At 33.5% G+C, this 8,029-nt stretch overlaps 1 non-coding gene and 1 pseudogene across 1 annotated transcript; one reads left to right on the top strand and one right to left on the bottom strand.

Annotated features, from left to right (window-relative positions):
• Positions 1-1,517: 1,517 nt before the first annotated feature.
• On the top strand, positions 1,518-1,589 carry TRNAH-GUG (transfer RNA histidin (anticodon GUG)). Its single transcript has one exon. It is a non-coding gene; the product is annotated as a tRNA-His (tRNA).
• Positions 1,590-6,151: 4,562 nt separating this feature from the next.
• On the bottom strand, positions 6,152-7,606 carry LOC133876654 (11S globulin seed storage protein Ana o 2.0101-like; annotated as a pseudogene).
• Positions 7,607-8,029: the final 423 nt, after the last annotated feature.

Below are 8,029 nucleotides of genomic sequence, written 5' to 3'. Positions count from 1 at the left end.
TTTTTTTTAAAAAAAAAGTTTTTTTTTTTTTTTTAAGTTTTATTAATTTTAATTTTTTAATTAATTTTTAAATATTTTTTTTTTCTTTTTTTTTTCTTTTTTTTTTTTATATATTGTGCTAAGAGTTGACACATGGCAGACCGTTAAATATTTGACGGAAAAATAGATGGAGGCACCAAGTATGTCTTTTCCCAAAACCCAAGTATCATCTGTGATGCGAATTGAAACTAAGGTATCAAAAAATAAAGTTTTTAAATCACAAGTACCAAATATGTATTTAACTCCTTTTTTTTTTTAATTCAATATCTAACTATTTAATATTCAATGTTAAATAGTTAGAAAAAAATATATTAAATTCTAAATAGTAAATACTACATGACGTGCATAATTTCATTCACCATTCACCATTCACCATTCATTCATTTCAATGAGCTCACAATCAAATTCATAGATTAAATAAAATATTTGCAAAAAAATCAATCAAACAAACAAACAATATTACAAATCCAAAATCAATCTAAACACAGTTTCCTCTATTAGGAATTAAAAAACATTAAAAAAAAAAAAAAGAAAAAAAAAAAAAAGAGAAGAAGAAGAGAAGAAGAAGAAAACAAGAGAAAGCAGGGAGTCCAGGGACTAGGGACTCGACGACTTGAGAAAATAAGAGAAATCAGGAAGTCCAAGGACTAGGGAGCAGCCAAGTAGTGAGCCAGTGAGAAAAGAATTAGGCTTTAAATTTTTAATTATTTACATTTTTAATATATATATATATATATATATAATATATATATATATATATATATATATATATATATATATATATATATATATAATCGTTTACCCGGTTATTAATTGGTTTTCTAACCAGTAATTGTAACTGGGGTATCTGGTTATCCGGTTGCGGTTATTTATAATTATCCAATTAGCAATTATTGACGATTACTAGCGATTATTGATTATTAGTGATTAATAGCCACCTTGCTTGTACACCCTTATTATCTACTACACAAATGTTTTATAAATCTCTTATAAAGTTGATGCGGTAAGGTTAGTAGTCATTAATTATTTTATTTTATTTTATTAACAATGATTTATTTAAGTGTTACTAGATATTGTTACATTAGCTTTGTAAGATATCTGTGAGATCTCTATATCGTATTTAGCATTATTCATGTAATATATGTATCAAAGTTAATCAATTCATCCTATTTCACTTTTATGTGTGAAGTTATGGATAAGGGTTACTATATTAAAAAGTGAATAAATTCCAAAGTAAAAAATAAAAAAGTTAACAAATTCAGGTTGAGCTTGATTTGTTTTAACTCATTTATGATAAATCTTTCCCCTCCAACATTGAATCGTTTCCTCATCTAATGATAATCGGCAGTACAGATACTAGAATGTTGACTGCAATTGTTAAGTGGAAGAATTTGTCTTTTTCATTTAGTTGGGATTATTCCTTTTACTTGAGGAATATTTATGTTAAATATTAACATTTCAAAGAGGCCGTTATCAATGTGGCTGTAGTTTAGTGGTGAGAATTCCACGTTGTGGCCGTGGAGACCTGGGCTCGAATCCCAGCAGCCACATTTGAATGATAATTTTTTAGCTTTTCACGTTTGGATTTTATTATTTGCCACATTTGAATATATCTGCTACATTTGAATCCCACCATTCGATTCCTCTCCATGGCCCAGCAACACCTGTCCCGACCCAAGACCGTAGACATCGGCAGCTCGGCCAGGTTTCCGCCGGTCACCTGGGTTCGAACGCGGTTAAGCAGGCGAGCGTTTTGCTGGCCCTGTTTGCCGATTGGGATGGGTACAGAGTGGAAGAGAACAATGAGTGTCTGATGCAGCGATGCTTGGATGTCAAATGTGTTTTGCTGAGCTGGGTAGGTTACTCCTAACACGGAGTGGGTGAGACCCACCACTGTCCTACTTTGTGTCTCCCCCTGTTTCCATCATCTTCTTCTTCTTCTTCTTCTTCTCTTTCTTTCTTTCTTTTCTTTTTTTTTTTTTTTTTTTTTTTAATAAAATTAAAAATTAAAACCTCTCTCTCCCTGCCTTTTCTTTTTGGGTGGAATCTTTCAGTAATTTTCAGGGTAAATCAAAAATGTTAATGTCTATTTATGTTTATGTATCAAGTATATATTGCTTTTGCGGTAATAAGAATTTTCAAGAACTTTAATTCACTTATATGAATCGGACGGGCTGCCATGTGGAGCAAACAAAAGCTCCATCCATTTGAATCCTCCTCTGTTTCTGCAGGTTTTTGCTGCAATTGGCAGAACACAGAGATATGGCGAAAAATGAGAACGTGGTTGTTGCGAAAAATGAGATATGGCCAAAAACAAAGAGACAAAAAGATAAAAAAAACCCAGCTCTGTTTTGCTATAGAACGATGTGAAGTCACGGAAAAAATAAAAACTTCATCTGGTCCGTTTAAAATTTTCACTGCATCTAAGCCGTTTAAAATTTTCAATAAATCTATGCGATAGTTTTTATTTTTTGTTTCTTGTTTCAATTCGTATTATAGATGATATTTGAATTTTTGGAAAAAGATCAAATTAGTATTTCTGTTAGTTTTTCTGTCAAAAAACTAATGGTAGTCCACGTGCCAACTCCTGAGAGACGAGAGTAGACACGTGTCATAATGTTTAAAATAATAATAAAAAAATAAAAATAAAAAACAGAAAATAAAAAATTTTAAAAATTAATAAAACATTAAAAATTGAAAATATTAAAACTTTAAAAAAAAAAAAACATTAAAAATTGAAAATATTAAAACTTAAAAAAAAAATATTAAAAACTTTTTTAAAAAAAATTGAAAAAAAGAAGAAGATGAGCCACCCTCATGGCTGGTTTGGGGGTGGCTTCTCATAGCCGGTTTGGAGGGTGACCGAACCACCCCTATGGCCCTTGGGTTGGTAATGTGTGTTTTAATGAGTACTCGCAAACGCACGAATCGTTTGCAATATAGTGTGTGCAAGTGCGAGGTCGAATCCACAGGGAAATAGTCAAATATTGGTGTCTTATTTAATTAACCTCATTTTAACCTAGTTCCAAAGGTTTGAGGATTGATGCAATAACAAAAGACTAAATAAAAGGGATGAAATGAAATATGCAAATTAAAAGGAACTAAGGCTAAGGAATCTACCAAACCAAATCCAACAATTCACACTCTTGGTTTTCACTTGAACACCCAAAGAACATTAAGCTTTGGATGTTATTCAAATGTCTTAACCACTAACTCTAGAACCATTAAATGAATCCAACTCAAAGATAAATCACAAGAGTACCCATTTGAAATCAAATCATCCAATGTATCCATTCAATGAACAAATTACAATGGATATCATCATTCAAACCGATAAAACAATGTATCCATTGGTTGAAACACATTAAATATCCTATATCTACCACCAACCACATTCATTGCAAAAGATGAAGCATTAAATGAATGAAATTTGAACAACAAATATGATATATCATTAAATGTGCAAGTAGTATAACAAGAGTGTGAGTGTCATCACTGGAAAGGTTTCATCATCAACCCTAGTTGAGGTTACTAGCCTTCCATGACTAAGAACACCACAAGAAAATAAAGAACAAACATAGAAATAAAAGAAAAGCTTTACAAAGATAAAGTGTCTAAGAACAAAAGCTACTGGAATACACTACAAAATACACGAAATTAAACCTATCTACTGCTCTCTGAACTCTCTCAACAAGGAGGCATGGCTATGGCTTTTATAGAAGGAAATTAGGGCTAGAAACCCATGTAAAATGACTCCTCTAACTCCCTCTAGGGTTTCTCTTTTGCTAGAGACAACAAAGGTCATGAAACTAGCGTGTTCTGCTGCGAAAATCAGAGGGATAACTGCTTTTTGTCATGGAGAAGCTCCTAATTGGGTGTTCTGACGCGCTTATGCAAAAGTAAGTTCTGGAAAATTTCGATCAATCGACATTTATTCGATCGATCGACTTCGGGCAAAATTTGATCGATCGAATTTAAGTTCGATCGATTGAGTTCTTCAGAACTTCCGAATTTTCCAAGCAATTCCACATGAATTTTGTCATTCCTCACTTATTGACCTACAAAACATAAAAATATAAAAACTAACCAAAGCATCAGAAAAATAACAAGGCTAAAGGTCTAACTAATGTAAATCAAGGAGTCCAAATACACAATATTTGACACTCATCAAATACCCCCAAACTTAGAGAAAAAATAATAATAATAATTTTGGGCGTTTGGCCCTTAGGAGTGGTTCGGCCACCACCAAGTGCCAAACTCCCTTAATTTGTTTTGTTTTTTGTTTTTTTAACCTTTTTCCTTTTGGGGTAGCGAAACAACCCCTATGGGCCATGGGGATGATTTGGCCACCCCCAAGAGCCAAACCCCCTTATTTATATATTTTTTCTCTTTGGCCCTTGGAAGTGGCTCGGCCATCCCATGGTGGCCAAGGAGGCCAGGTGGCTTAGTCACCCTTGTTCTTCTTCTTCTTCTATTTTTTTCCAATTTTTTTTTTTTAAGTTTTTAATATTTTTTTTTAAAGTTTTATTATTTTCAATTTTTTATTAATTCTTAAAGCTTTTTATTTTCTGTTTTTATTTTTATTTTTTTTTTTTACATTATGACACGTATCTATTTTCAAAAGTTGGCATGTGGACAACCGTTTGTTTTTTGACGAAAAAATTAACGGAAGTACCAATTTGGTATTTTCCCAAAATCCAATTAATTACCATATGTGATACCACAAGATTTTAAACCACATAGGGTTAAAAAAAAAAGATTTTAAACCATAAGTCCCAAAAAGGTGTATAACCCTATATATTATCAAATACGTTGGGAATCCCTTTGGGCCAAAAAAACCTTAAAATGATAAAAAAAGAAAAAAAAAAAGAAAAAAAAGAAAGAAGGAAATTAAGCATGTGCCTTGCACGTACGGGCCTCCCAACTAGGATTTGGAAAAGTGTTTTTATATTTTGAATTCTTTATTAATGATTTTGAAAAAAAAAAAATTGTTTATTTATTTATTTTGAAAATAGAAAAATATTTTCAAAACGATTACAAAATAATTTCGTTTATGAATAGATCAAAATCTTGTTAATATATATATATTATGACAACCTATATGATTTTTTATTTTATTTATTTTTATTATCAGGTTATCTTGGACTCCAAGGAATACGTGCTTTAATTTTTTAACGTTTCGGTCCAAATTTAACTGCACTCTCCCTCTCGTTCTCATAAAAAAAATTAAGAATTAAATCTCTACCTTTAAAAAAACTTCAACATAATTTTTTTTACACCATCTAATCCAAATCCGAATTTCAAAACCTGGACTCTAGTTGGATTGGTAACGGTGGTTTTTATGTTTGGTAGATTAATTGTCAAGATTATTTGAGGAATCTTATCACTGAATTGCTTCTAGCAGTTTAACACATTTAATTTGTGAACAAATATTTCTGATCATGTCGGACTGTATATTTGATTCATATAAAGGATTTTATTTACTCAATTTTTTTGTCTGCTTCAGTGATTAAGAATTGATATCTATCTTCTTTTTAACCTAATGAATCAAATTAAATGAAAGAAAAACTGTATGCAGGAGATTAAGAAAAGAGTAAACAGGTAGAAAAAGTCATGTTTTTAGATATTAATGCTCCGTTTGTTTCGGAGTAAAATGTTTTATGAAAAATGTTTGCAGCATTTTTGGTGGGGGTGAAAATAATAGTCAACGAAAATTATTTTCAGTTTGACCATAAAAGCTTCTTTAATTTTTGGAAAACGATTTACGGCTTTGTTTTTGGATTTAAATTATTCGTTCTTGTACGCACGTTTGTGAGAATCCGCCACTACCAGACATTGAAGTTTATTGGCAGCCTGACTCTACTGCCGAAGATCTCCGAATTTTAGTATCCGATTGTTGAAATCTGGTAAACCAGGCCAGAATCCGACATGAATCAAATGGAAAAACTATATGCATTAACATGGAAAGTTTCAGAGAACCCACAAGCCAACTCCTATTAATCCACATGAATTATAAACCAGAAAGAAATCCCTACAAGCCTACAGCAAGCTAGCTTTAAGCTCTTTTATTGGGGTGACTAGGAAACCAAAAGACTAAGCTAGTGTTTTTTGTTCAGCTCGGTGGAGCGAAGAAAACGGCATCAGAAGTCCTCTTAGAGCGGAAAAGTTTCTCTGTATCTGGATCCACATTGAATGCAGCCTTGAGCACATCCGGAGAGATAAAGCCTTCCACACTGAAGTCCTTCCAGCTAAGTGAGTGAATATCGGACTGCCACAGGAATGAAAATTCATATAAGTTGCAGCTTAATGGCAGTTAGTAGATTATTATATAGTTGTCATACAATTAAAATAATGTATTAAATTGTATAATAATCGTATAGCAGGAGATAATAATACACAATGCAATATAAAGGAATTGAATATTGCCTCTACGGCTAAGTTCTTGATAAAGAAACCATTGCTAGCTTCTGCTACTAGATCAGGTAAACAGTAGGCTCGATCAAAGGCTAAAAAGAACATAATTATGGAGCTAATTAAGAATGTGGAAAAAATCCTACTTGGGGGTGGTGATAAAATAGAGAACCACTCCAGACCATCAGGAGAAGCAATCTTGGAAACAACAAAAAACCTTGGGACAATGAACAAATTACCCTCCCTAGCAGTTGTTTCCAAGACCCTGCTGCCATCAACACCAACAACGTGAACAGTGCCACTACCCCTGACAATATAAGTCACCTGAAATCCCAAGTCACAAGAGAATCCAGGAGAGCACATGGCATCCCCATCCAACCTAACAAGGTCAGCCTCAAGCCCAACCTCACCAACCAAAGGAAGGTTCTGAGTGTTCAACATCACAACCCTTCCACCTTTTTTAATCTCCACATCTAATGGAGCCTCCTCACAGTTCAATGCCATACCTTCTCGATGTTCCTTCTTTGGCTCGGGCATCTTAAAGCTCCCATCAAGCTTGACAATTCCATTGCCCGATTGGTTTCCAACAAGGGTCTTAACAACATTCTCATCCAAGTCCCATGCTCGGCCCGCAAACTCAGTTGAAAAGCCGGCGAAGATTCCGTCAGAACCCGTCAAGAAAAAATCAGTGAACTCACCAGCTTTGTGAGCTTTTGAAGTATCTCCCAAGAAAAGAACAACTAATTCGGTGTCCTCTTCGTTGTACCACCACGTAACAACACCGAAAGGGAGGGCAATGGCATCTCCCTTCTTAATTGCAATGACCTTCTCTTCTGATTCAGGAAGGACAATTCCCACTATACCATTTCCTATAGAAAAGAAAAATCAATGAAGAGTACGTAGGTTAAGATAAAGACGTGAAAAAACAAAATCAAATCAGATAAAGAAAGATATATATACCTTGGAGGACATAAGCAACCTTAGCAGAATCAGAGTAACGAGGAAGAGCAAACCCGTGCTTCTCAAGAGCCATCTTGGCCGCGCCAATATTCCCTTCACGCAGCATGGGAAGCTCAGATGGAGACCAGGCATAGTACGCACCACCATTGTCTCCGTAAATCTTCTTGGGCAACTTTGGAGAAAGATCAAGTTCCATTTTTTTTTTCTTTCACTTTCCAAGAACCCAAACAACAAGAGAAAAGGTAGAGAACGAATATATGAAAAGAGACTCAGAAAGGTGGTATATATATGTAGCACTCAGAAGATCATTCACAGAAGGATTAGGAATTTTATCAGAAATAACAGAGTATTTGAAATGAAACTTGTACAATTGTATTGAATGATCAAAGAAACCTTACGATCGGTATTTACATTCTGCGGAAAAGAAATACTATCGACTAACTTGCTAGGAAAGTGAATAACTTGCTGATCGACTAAGCTAACTGTCAAATGAAAGTTAAATACATTCGGTTATAACTGAAAAGGCCAGCTCATTTAACACGTGTTTACATACATGTGAGCCAAATACTCAAGTTATTTAAAAAAAAAAGAAAAGAAAAAATAAAATAAAAAGTTGTGG

This window comes from Alnus glutinosa, chromosome 9 (genome assembly GCF_958979055.1).
Source record: "Alnus glutinosa chromosome 9, dhAlnGlut1.1, whole genome shotgun sequence".
Classification (NCBI taxonomy): domain Eukaryota; kingdom Viridiplantae; phylum Streptophyta; class Magnoliopsida; order Fagales; family Betulaceae; genus Alnus; species Alnus glutinosa.
This window is presented reverse-complemented; position numbering and strand designations above follow the sequence as displayed.